Source organism: Lutra lutra, chromosome 1, assembly GCF_902655055.1.
Source record: "Lutra lutra chromosome 1, mLutLut1.2, whole genome shotgun sequence".
Classification (NCBI taxonomy): Eukaryota; Metazoa; Chordata; class Mammalia; order Carnivora; family Mustelidae; genus Lutra; species Lutra lutra.
In genome coordinates, this window is record NC_062278.1 from 219966686 (window position 1) to 219979202 (window position 12517).

The following is a 12517-nucleotide window of genomic DNA, read 5'->3' on the forward strand; positions in this document are numbered from 1 at the left end:
TCTGTCTTGTCTCTCCAGCTAGAGGCCCAGAGCTCCAGAAACTCTGACCCACCAGGAAGGCGGGCAGAAACAGGAGGCGGGTGGAAGGGCCCAGTCTCCACTAAGTGCCAGGCACCCCCATGGCCAGCATCCCCAACCCCATCCTGGTGCTCAGCTCATCCAGGGACAGAGGGGGGCCCCCCAAAGAACTGGCCCGGCAGGGGGCCAGCACTGAGCGAGAAAGACAGCCGCCGCTGAAGACTCAGTACCAACACAACACAGAGGAGCATAAAACAACCCCATGACTATTTTCAGTGATCACATGTTAAAACGAGAACATTTTAGGTACACGGGATTCAATAAAAATACATTAATCAAATTAATTTCGTCTGTTTCCTTTTACCTTCCGACATAACTGCTGTAAAAACTGCACTTACACAAGGGTCTTGCTTTGCCTCCTTACTGGACGGCGCTGCCTTGGGAAAACATGTCTTTTCACGTCTCACATTCAGGTCGCTGAGCCTTCTGGAGTTTTTGTATATGGCGTGAGGCGCGGGACCAACTTTGTCACCTGACATTCAGGGAGTGTTCACATGGGCCTGGGACCCCCGGGGCTCACAGGTGTCCTCTGCTGGGGGGAACAGAAGGGCACACACACGCAGGTGGGCGGCACTGCCCCCACAGGGAAGGCACCGGCCAGGCACGCAGGAGGGGGCGCAGCCATCCAGCTGTGTGCTGCTGCAAATCCACGCCCCTCGAGGCCCTCACCCCTCCCCGGTGAGCCCAGCTGCATTTCAGGATCTCCCAGGATGGTGAGGCCACTCCCCGTGGAGGGCAAGGGGGCACCCACTGACCCCTTTAACTCAGAGGGGTGGGGGAACACCTGGGCAGGAACAGAGGCCCACTTGCAACTCTCGGGCTAGTGGGCTTCATGGGGTCCTGCAAGGCCTAAGGGGACACTTAGCTACCCAGTCGCTGCCTTTGAAGAGATAATTCACACCCCTGGGAAGGCTGGGGCCATCCGGACCAAGAAAGGAAAAGGGCCCAAAGGAGGCAGCTCACTTTAAAAGCTACTGGCAAGGGGCGCCTGGGTGGCTCAGTGGGTTAAAGCCTCTGCCTTCGGCTCAGGTCATGATCCCAGGGTCCTGGGATGGAGCCCCGCATTGGGCTCTCTGCTCAGCGGGGAGCCTGCTTCCTCCTCTCTCTCTGTCTGCCTCTCTGCCTACTTGCGATTTCTGTCTGTCAAATAAATAAATAAAATCTTTAAAAAAAAAAAAAAAGCTACTGGCAAGACGGCAGGGGTGGGGGGTGGGGGGCGTCTCAGAAAGGAGGGCACGGGTGGGGCTTCTCCCGAGCCACATGAAGCTCTCAGGGAGGCCCACGCAGGCTTGGACAATGAACGACCAACCAGGCCAGCAGGAACCAGAACACCTCTTTCTGGGCCAAGCCCTGGCAGACGCCGGGCAGGGAGGCCCCAGGCCTACCGACCAGGAGGTGAACCTACAGGACCCAGGAAGTGGATAAATCAGAGCCACACGGCAGGACTGCGCTGCTCCAGGCAACAGACACTCGGAGGCCCTGCTCTGCCGGAGAGGTCCCGCAGGGGAACCACTGGGCCAGCCCGGGCTGGAGCAAGAGGAGGGCAGACAGGTGAGGACCCAGCACTGAACACAGGAGTCCAGAACTGGGCACGCAAAAGGCTGCCTGAGCACCCCCGCAGCGAGCTGGCTCATCGTGCCTGATCCTCATCTTCAGAACCCGTCCCGCACCCTGAGGCCCAGCCTCCCCGCACAGATGCCCAGGGAGGGAACGAGACACAGAAGGCCACACGGGGTGTGAGTCCATTTCTGTAGAATGTCTAGAACAGGCTCATACACAGATGGGAGGGGGGTTTGTGGGTGCCGGGGGCTGGGGGGCAGGGGAGAGTGACTAATAGGTATGGTGTTTCCTTCTGAGGTTCTGGAATGTTCTGAAATCTGATAGTTGTGATGGCTGCACGGCTCTATAAATATTCTAAAAAACATTGAATTTGTCCACTGAAAAGGGTGAATGTTCTGATATGTGAACATCTCAATAAAAATATGAGGGGCGCCTGGGTGGCTCAGCCAGTTAAACGTCTGCCTTCGGCTCAGGTCATGACCCCGGGGTCCTGGGATCAAGCCCCACATGGGGTTCCTTGTTCAGCAGGGAGCCTGCTTCTCCCTCTCCCTCTGCCCTTGCCCCTGCTTGTGCGCTCTCTCTCGCTAGCTCTGTCAAATAAACAATACCTTATATATATATCAGACAGATTTTTTTTAAGGGTCACCTGGCTGGCTCAGTCCATAGAATATGCAATTCTTGGTCTTGGGGTCACGAGTTTGAGCCCCATGCTGGGCACAGGATTTACTTTGAAAATATATACACAAAATGACGAGGACAGGGCAGGACTTTATGAGGGACAGCTCTAGAAGATTCAGGGTCCGGTCATCCTCCCAGAGCCAATCGATGGGCAGCTATCCTGTGGCTCTCCCCGGCGACCTGAACAGCTCTGGTCTTAGACTCTGGGATCCTCGAGGGCCCCCTCTCCCCTGAACCCCTCGGAGCCTGGTGTGGGGAGCTGGGGGAAGGAAAAACACCCAAGAGACAGGCGGGCTTCCCTGCCTCCCCCCGTGGTCTTCACACAGGTCCCCGAGGCCACAGCCCCAAACACCCCCTCCAAGATCCCCCCGCTTCCACCACCTGCCAGTCCATCAGCGCCCACAATGACAAGGCTCGGCTCAAGCGGTGACTCTTCCATCATCTTCCTGGCCACCACCCAAGCCAGCAGACGCCACCCTTGCCTGGTGCTTCCACCGGCCTGGTTTCTATGCATCTTGTGAGCTCTGCTCCCCTGGTCCCCTCTGCGCCCCGAAGCTGCTCTGCCTTCCGCCACGAGCCATGACCCCTGTGGGCCGGAGACACTGCTCGCCCGGCCGCCACCGGCACCTGGCCAGACACAGGCAGGGCTGACAACAACTGTCACGCTCCACATACTGGCAGGTGCCCTCAGATGGTGCCAGGGCTCCCACGGCCGCGCTTCTGCTAGGAAGCCACGGCCCGGCCCCGGTCACGGAGAGGAGCCACGGGTCAGCAAGCCGAGGGCCACATGTGAGGAGCCTTCTGGGATTCCTGATTTTGCACTTTGCCTTGAGGCTGGCGGGCCACGCAGCTGGGGTGTCTGCAGCGGCCGCTGCACCCCCGCTCCACGTGAGGGTCCACCGGCACCGGCCACGCCCCCCTGCCGCCAGCGAGCTCCCCGCCGCCATCTGTCCGACCACCAGCCTTCCTTCTGTGGGGCCCAGCGAGAGACGCTCCATGCACAGAGTGTCCGGGTCCTCACCCAGCGACACTGCGCAGGAGCCATGGCTCTGCCCCGCCTTTGGTGCCGGCGCGGGACGCGAGGACGCAAGCACAGCCCAGACCATGCTGTGGCTTCCACGCGCTGCAACCCGGGAAGAGAGGGCGACAGGACGCCTTCGTTTCCAGAACGGGGGTGTCACTGACTGAGCTTTCTCTCCCGACTCCCTACTCTTCCTCGGGGACACTGAGCTGGAATAACACAGTGAATCAAGAGTTTAAATTCCAGGGGCTTTACTCACGCGAGCTAGACGCGGGCAGCCGCTCGACTCGTGACCGGGATAATCAGATCCATGCGGCCCGCCGACCTGAGCCGGGAGGCCAGCCGCACCAGGGGCCGCCTCTTCCTGCCAGTCAGGGTTTTAAAGGAGACAGCGGGGGAACCGTGGGCATTTGAAGGGGCCAAAAGCAAGATGACAGACTCTCCCAGTCCGGATGCCCAGCCAGCCAGGGTCCCCCTCACTCATTTGGGGTGACTGAGAGGAGACCGCCCCAGCCAGCTCCCAGGCTGCTGTCCGGGCTGCCCAGAAATGCCAGGGCGTGCGGCCCACTCCCACCCCACATGAGGTCCGGGGATCCCCACACACCCCTGTCATCAGGCCATCCCTGAGCCTGCTGCTGGCTTCGGGCTGGCCCTTGGTCAGAGAGGCCTCGGGGACCCACACCCCGGCTTCTTCTGCATGAAGCCCAACTCCAGACGCACCGCCAGCCGCCGCCGTACCCAAACCATCTCTCCCACGTTCCCTCCCAGGAGCCCGGAGCGAGCAGCCGCAAAACCAGGCAGCCAGGCCCACCTCTGCCCGAAGCTGTCCCGAACGTGCCATCATCTGGGGGCAAATCTGGAGCACCCCAGCTAGAGATCACCCCTTCGCAGCTCGCTGTCCAGCTCATCTGAGAAATGTAACTGATCACGGGTCACCAAACAGTGCCAAATCCGACGCAGTTACCGCCCTGATCTGTACCTGCAGACCCAGGCGGAGGGCGCGGCGGCCCTCGGCAACCTGCTTCCTACCTACTCACTCTCTGTCCACCGCACAGACCCACTCAAGGCCTCCAGCCCTGACCCACAGCAACTGGACAGTTCTGTGCTTGACGGCTGCCGAAAGCGCGGCCAGCTCCACACACGCGATCCGACGATGCTGCCCGCGCCCACCCGTGCCTGCCTACACGCGCTCACTGGGACCACGAAGGGGGCGGTGAGAAGCGAGGGGAGGGCAGGAAAGGAGGGAGAGAGAGATGGAGCGGCACAGAAAGACAGAGAGAGGCCAAAAAGGATAGGCACCTTTGGAACCCTCTCCAGATTGTTTCTTTCCATCAACTAAAGAAGGCGTGAGCGCAAATCATGCTTCTCTGACGAGTCAGAACGTTCCTGGGACGGTACCAAATCCAAGTCGCTGAAGATGTCCTTGGCTCGGAAACCCAGCCAGCCGCTGTCCTCCCGTCGCAGTCGTGCTGGAGGAGCAAGAGGGAGCCAGTGCCACCGCCAGGCGCACTCCTGGGCCCACCACATGCCATCCGACAGTCACCTTGTCACCCGCCCACCGCACACGGCTCAGTGTTCACGCCCACGAAGCCACCTCTTCCAAGTGTCCCCAGTGACTTGGAGCAGCCAGTGACTATGAAAACCATCCCACAAGGGGCGCCTGGGTGGCTCAGTGGGTTAAGCCTCTGCCTTCGGCTCATGTCATGGTCTCAGGGTCCTGGGATCGAGCCCCACATCGGGCTCTCTGCTCAGCGGGGAGCCTGCTTCTCCCTCTCTCTCTGCCTGCCTCTCTGCCTACTTGTGATCTCTGTCAAATAAATAAATAAAGTCTTTAAAAAAGATAAAAAGAAAAGAAAACCACCCCACAGGACTCCGCCACCCCCTCTGACCAGGGCACAGGTATTGGTCAAGAGGACGGGTCAGATGCTTACAAAATGAAATGGTTGGGAAACTCGTCTTCCTCTTAAGCCCTCACCCTCTGCCAGGCCAAAACTAAACTCCTTACGCCAAGAAGCCTCCTTCCCCATCTTTTGCGAACATTTCTTCCCAATATTCTGGGGTGCGGTATGCAAGGCTGGCAGGGGTCTCGGGCACCGCACATAGCAAAATATTTCCTCCTGTTCACAGCTACTTTTTTTCCTCCTTCATTTTGGGGTTGTTTGGGTGGGCCGGGCCATAACATTTTCTTATATTTCCCCTGAAACAACCCGGAACCCATTTTTTTTCTAATATAGAATAGGACTCTGTTTTGACGAAAGGAAGACGGCAATTCATTCATCCAGCAAAGGAGGGTTGACTGAACTCGCACTGCGGAACAGGAACCGCCCTAGGTGCTGTGGAGACACGCAGCAGCCAGTAGAAACGTCATTCCTCCAGCAAGGACCTCACAGCCCGGCGGCAGGGGTTCCCAGACTACAGCCCTCCTCCTGCTTCTATACAGCCTCAGAGCTAAGAATGGTTTTGACCTTTTTTTAATGTTTGGGTGAGAAAAAAAAAATCAAAGGAAGAGAAACCGTTCATCACGGGTGAAATTCCCAATTCCGTGACCACGAATAAAGCTTTATTGGAAAACAGGCATATTCATTCATTCCCATAGTTCTGGGCCACAGCGGCAGAGCAGTGTAGTTGGGACAGACCGACCTGCAAAGCCAAAACTACTGACTCTCTGACCCCTTACAGAAAGAGCTTCTGTTTTCCTGGATGAGACAGACAATAAATATATAAACAGATTAACTTGTGTGTTTACGGCAGTGCTGAACGCAAAGAAGAAAAGGCAGGATGGGGAGAGACAGAGGCTGGAAAGGTGAGTTTAGGCAGTGCGGCCAGGAATGGCCTCTGAGCTGAGACGTGAAGAGACAAGGAGTCAGCTGACAAGAAGAGTGAGGGGAAAGCCAATGCAAAGGCCCTGAGGCAGGGCAGGGAAGAGCAGGCAGGGAAACTGGTTATGACTGAGGCACAGGATCGGGGGAACAGTAGGGCAAGGAGAAAGGACAGGCAACAGAGGACAGAGCAGGGAGCCCATGGGAAGGGGTCTCCCGATTTTCTCCAGGAACATGAGGAAGCTACTGGAGCATTCTGAGTAGAAGCTGACCACTTTTAGAACTTCTAAAAGCTCCTTGAGGAAGCAGGAGTGAAAAGTGACAGACCCGTGGCAACACCTTCTCTAACCAGCAAGCTGCTCCCAGAACAGGCCAAGTCAAAGTGGAGGAGGAAACTCAAAAACCAACTCATCCAACAACAAAATCAATTCATCAACCCACTCGGGCCTTCCTACTGCGGTGACACAAACCTGTTTTTTTAATATCAGAGTTAAATCCATTTCACTGGATCAAAGGGTCGGCAACCAGCGTATGAACGGAGCCACAACTTCATGGACATTACTGCTTGGGAGAAGGCAAGATTAAAGAAGTGAGTCATCTCAAAGTCAATGTAAAGAGAACTGTTAAGCAAAGTGACAGGAAGGGGTATGGTGGGGGCCGGGAGGGGGGGGGGAGTATGGTGACAGGTGGAAGCCAGCCTCAGCATGGCACCTGGGCAGGCTCAGGGTGAGGCCACGCCCGCCAGGCAGCACGGGCAAGTCCATGGGTGCCCTCCTCTCCTGAAGGGGAAGCTGCAGGCTGGGAAGGGCCCCAGAGAGGCAGAGTGACAGCTCAGCCCGGAAGAACTAAGGACTGGGACTAAGGACTGGGACAGCCAGGCTGAGTTTGGCCAGACACTGGTTGTAAATACAAGCCCCTCCCTATTCGAGGACAGAGGGGAGGAAGGGGAAAGGGATACCAGAACTTGAGGGAGAGCAGGGTCACAGCCAAACATCAGGCTGCTGCAGGATTAAAGGTTAAGTGACAGGATCTCCTTCGGGGGCAACTGTGCAAGGTCTGAGGACATTTGTGGTTGTCACACTGGGGGTGTGGGTGTGCTCCTGGGATCAAGTGGGTGGGGCCAGGGATGCTGCTCAGTGACCTACAGTGCCCAGGGCGGTCTCAGGGAGGACAAGCCGATCGAATGTGGACAGGCAGAGGGAGCCGCTGACAGGAGCTGATACCACACACCAGTAATCAACCATGTCCAGCTCCCAGCTTCCGGGGCCACACAAAGCATTCAGTGCTTCTCATCCCCTTTGATCCCCCACAACCACCCAGCATACGTTCTCACTGCACCCATTTAACAGGTGAGGAATCTGAGGCCCAGAGAAGGGACGTGATGTGGTCTGGGGAGGGATGTGAACCCGGGTCCCTCACACTTGGAAGCCTGTATGGGGAACGGAGGGGGGGACAGGAATCCAGGGACACGGCCAAGAACAGCAGGTCAGAATGGAGTCCAGGTTCAGCCCTGGCGTCTGCTGCCCAGCATCCTCACCAGGGCGGGGCAGGAAAGAGCTGGGGCACAGAGGCCCCTGGGGGCAGCCCCCGGAGCAAATCTCTGGAGCAGAGCCAAGAGCCCTGGCGTCCGAGGCTGTGGGTGAGGCACGGTGGTAGCCAAGCAGGTCTGTGCGGCCCTCCACAGTCATGCCCTTTGCAAGCAGGTCACTGGCTCTTCACCCCGCCCCCCAACTCGGGAAGGCTTCATGACCCCCCTAACTTTGTTCCTGAGCAAGTGACTGGCCCAAGGTCACAGAGCTCTGAACCCCACACCATGCTTCCACAGCCCAGGAAGGAGGCCACTTAAAAGGCTCATCTGCGGGGGCGCCTGGGTGGCTCAGTGGGTTAAGCCGCTGCCTTCGGCTCAGGTCATGATCACAGGGTCCTGGGATCGAGTCCCACATCGGGCTCTCTGCTCAGCAAGAAGCCTGCTTCCCTTCCTCTCTCTCTGCCTGCCTCTCTGCCTACTTGTGATCTCTCTCTGTCAAATAAATAAATAAATAAATAATCTTAAAAAAAAAAAAAAAAAAAAAGGCTCATCTGCCAGGGTCTCAGTCTGGCACCACCCACCCATCCCCTGAACCAGACCCCCACGGATGGTGGGATTCACACCCTAGGACCCTCACCTCTCCCTTCCCCCCATAAGAACAGAGGCCCCCTCAAGTTAGCAATTCTCTATAACCTGTCCCAGCGCTCCATCGCTCCCCCCCACCCCCGCCTTCTCACAGGTGTCACATAGAAGCCAGAACAGATGGCTGAGCCCCTCCAGGGGAAGGGGGTGGGGCAGGGGAGGGCAGAGGCAGCAGCACCGGGATCAAGCACAGACAGAGCGGCAGGGGTGGGAGGAGGGGAGGGGAGGGGGCTGACCACCCCGGAGGGCTCCTGCAGGATGGCACAGGGACTGAGGAAAAGTACAACAAAGGCCGGGCGGGGTCCTAAATGACCAATCAGCACCACGTTTCGGCACCAGCAGGGCACAATCTCCTTAGCAGGCCACCCCCAAAGAGGAAAGGATCCAAAAATGGGAGAAAATCAATTGTTCCAAGACCTGTAGGTATTTCGAGTCTCAAAAGCTACACACTCCCATGAGTGTGCACACACACACACGGGCGGCAACTGACACCGGACGTGCATGCAAGCATGGCCACACCTGGGTGCCCCTGGGCCACCCCCCTCCATGGAGCCACCCCCTGTGCTCGCCAGCAGTGACGTCCCCCAGGGCAGGGCAGCCTGACGGGCGTGGTGTCCCCGGCGCAAACGGAGGAACACTGAGATTCACCCAGCATCCAATCAGAAACCCGGAAACAGGGCCAGCGAGTTTCAGAAACCCTCGACTCCCATAATCACAAGTTGACTCCTCGACTTTCACACTCTGTCCTTCAGGGTTCCACACACCAGGCTGCAAAGACAGGAGAGGCCGTCCGTAGCTCTTGCAGAGGCGGCGAGAAAAGGCTGACCAGCGAGTTGACAAACCCTCCCGCAGCCTCATAAGGAAGCTATTATTTGAGAATTAGGGGAGTCATTAGCTCTCGGATGGCGGCGATAGAAGCCCATAGAGTCATCTAATGAACCGGTTTTAGGGGCTTTCTCCAGCCTGGGGACAAACACATAAATGGCTGTCGAGGCAGAGGGGTGGGGCAGGGCCCCCGAGCCTTGAATGCATCCCACTATCCTCCCACCCCAAGACAGAGCCAGCACCCTGTGGGGCCCCAAGGAACTTGCTGAATAAAAGCAGCTGACAGAGACACACCGACCAGAACACACTCTTCACAGGCAGGATCACCGGATTCCACCCAACAGAACCACCTTCTCACTAGTTTCATAACTCGGGAAACAGTTCCCCAGATGCACCTGAATTATTAACACAAAAGCATCCTCCCCCCGCCCCAAAACAGATGGGACACACGGAAGCGCAGTCCACGCCTCCCCCGCCCCCAGGGGGGAGGACAATCGCCGGCAAAACCTTCCACGGCGCTCAGGTGGACACGCACCCCATTCCACCTGGTGTCACCGTGCCTCCTGGGCGCGGACTCGGGCCCCCGCACGCTGAGGGGCAGGTCCCTTGCAGAATGAATCCGTCCCCCAGCTCCCACCGGGGTCGCGGCGGGAGCGACTCCACAACCCATTGCTCCAGAGAAGGGGGTCTCTGGGATGGCGATAGGGCTCCAAGGGGGAGGCACTGAGGGGACGCGTCTGGAAGCTGCGAGGTGCCTACCAAGTGGACACGTATTTTAATAATAATTTTAAAAATCCAGACTGCACGCTTATTGTAGGGGGCTGGGAGATAGGAAGCGAGTTGGGAAGCCACGACGGCGCGGGGGGCTGTCTCGGGGCGGGGGGTGGGGTGCAGCGACGGCCGCGTCGGGGCCCGCGGCCGGGCAGCGCCCCGGTGACCCCGCCGAGAGCCGAAGGGGCGGAAACGCAGGCAGGGGCCAGCCGGGGCCTGGGATCGCCAGCTCCCTAGCGCTCACGAGCTCTCGGTCTCTGCCTCGTTCTTCTTTTTTTTTTTTTTTTTTTTTTTTTTTTTAATTATCAGGATTGTTGTGAATAATAAAAGAGAAGGGCCCAGCCGGGCAGGGCCAGCCGGGCCGGGCCACCCACGCTGTCATCTTTTGTGCAGGGCCGGCGGGGACGCCCCGGCCCAGCCCCCGCGCGCGCCCCCGGCCCCGGGCCGGACGCCCCCGCCTCCCGCCCCCGGCCCCGCCATTGTCCGGCCGCGCCGCCCCCGCCCGAGGCCCGGCTGGCGCCCCCGGGCCGGGCGGTTAACGCCCCCAACCGCCTCGCGGGCCGGGACAAAGCGCGGCGGCCGCGGCCCGAACAGGCCGTGCCCGAGGCCTGGGCCTCGCGTCCCGGGCGCCCGCCCGCAGCCCGGGGCGCGGCGCGGGGGCGGCGGCGGCGGCGGCGGCGGCGGCGGCGGCGGCGGCGGTGGCGGCGGCGGCGGCGGCGGCGGCAGGGCCCGAGCTCGGACGCGGCGGCCGCCTCCCCGCGGGCTCACCTGAGGCGGCGCGCGCGGCCCGGTCCGGAGCAGCGGCGCGCGCTCCCCCGCCCTCGGCGTCGCACCCCCAGGCCCCGCTCGGGCCGGGCCCCGCTCGGTCGCTGGCGGCCGAGCCCTCCGCGAGCGCCCCGGGCGGGGCTTATGAGGCCGCGCGCCAGCTCCGCCCTGGCTCCCATTGGGCCCCGAGCCCACGCCCGCGCGCCCATTGGCTGCCGCTGACAGCTCCGCCCCTCCCCTCCGCCGGGCCCATCAACATCGCACGGCCCGCCCCCCGCGCTCCTCGATTGGGCGGGCGCCGGCGCAGGCCTAACGTCCCCATTGGCTGAGCGACCGGGACACGCCGGCGCCCACCCACGTGCCTGCTGACCGGCTCCGTTTTCATTGGAAGCGGCGCACGCCAGCCAAGAAAGCCGCTACCAACCCGACGGCGGCTGGACCTCGGATTGACAAGGGCGCCTCGGGGACCGCCCAACGACCGCACGGGAGCGAGTGAGCATTCATTGGCTTAGGGGTGAGCCCGAGGCGCGGACTGGCTGAGGCGAATGCCAATCAGGGCTCGGGCCCCGCCCCGGTTATCAGGCTGCAACTGAGTACGTGAGACCTAGCACAACATCAGCACCCGGCCCGGGAGGCACGGGGAAGGAGTTCGAGACCCGTGGCCGGAACTTGGACGCAGAGCGCCCCAGTTCTTTTAAGTCCTGACGTGGGAAGCAGCTCCCGTGCAACCCGTTTTGCAAAACAGGAGAACGAAGAGCTGGAGAAATAAAAAGTCACGCGGCAAGCGTCCCTCCTCTGCCCCCCAAAAAGCCAAATTTATTTCCATCGCGATCAACCAAAATTTGCAAAGCGGCAAGGCCCACCGGGTAGTTAGGTGCGCTCCCCCGAGTTCCCTAACACCAAGGTTCCAAGCTCACCTGGGCCCCACACCTCACTGGAACCTGGCTGGGCCTCAGTTTCCCCCGTGAAGTGGGTGTGATGGTAACACACAGGCACACGCTCAGCCGACCCCGCCGGCCCCTCCCCAAGAGATGTTTCGAGAATGAGTGGGACGCCGCACACACAGGGCTCACTGCTTGTGCAGTAGCCAACAGTGGGGTGCGTCGCGGGTAGCTCGCGGGCAGTCGTGTGAATTGGCAGCGGGGCGTTTCCCAGTGACATCTATGTCACCCACACTGTAACCCCCCTCAGGAGGTCAGGCACCCTGAACATCCCCCCCCCCCCCGGAGCTCACGTCTTCAGCGCCCAAGGTGTCCCTGTCCACATGCATCTACATGGAAATTTGGGGCACTGGGCACTCCACAGCACTTCCCACTGTGGAGCAGTTTAACAAGAGGGCGGTCTCCATGCAGTGCCCTGGAATGATCCCCTACACACTTTCGTGAGCAAGCTGCAGCATGGTCCAGAATTCGGTGTCCACTAACCTACCTTAGGGAGAAGACACACCGGGTCCCAGGTCATGTGGTCTCCAAGAGCTGGCATCTAGGACAATGCACAGAGAAAGGTCACCCCGGCAGAGAGAAAAGGAAATCTTTGGAGAGAGGAGAGAGCCACACCAGGAGAAAACGTAGTCGGTGGGGACTTGAATCTGCTCAGGGAGATTGTCTGTTCTCATGGGACCATATTCATAGACTTCTCCTATAGTTAAAATTTAACTTCAAAAATGGGAAAGAGCATCTGCCCCCAAGGAACTCCCTAACCAGTGGGAAAGACAAATGTCCTTTGATCACGGTAACACAGTATCTGAGGTACAACAATGGAGGGTCCCCCCCCACCCCAAAAACACACACAGGCTTTTTGCTCTCCTGTAAGATGGTCAGTTCCAGGTGT

At 59.5% G+C, this 12517-nt stretch overlaps 1 protein-coding gene across 3 annotated transcripts in view; it reads right to left on the reverse strand.

Annotated features, from left to right (window-relative positions):
• The window catches only part of KDM4B (lysine demethylase 4B), a 133650-nt gene extending 122827 nt beyond the window's left edge, over window positions 1-10823 (reverse strand). For all 3 annotated transcript variants that reach the window (XM_047708855.1, XM_047708836.1, XM_047708844.1), the window contains exon 1: window positions 10691-10823. The gene's annotated coding sequence lies outside the window, so the exon portion shown is untranslated. The remainder of the gene's footprint in view (window positions 1-10690) is intronic.
• Between the last annotated feature and the right edge of the window lie 1694 nt (window positions 10824-12517).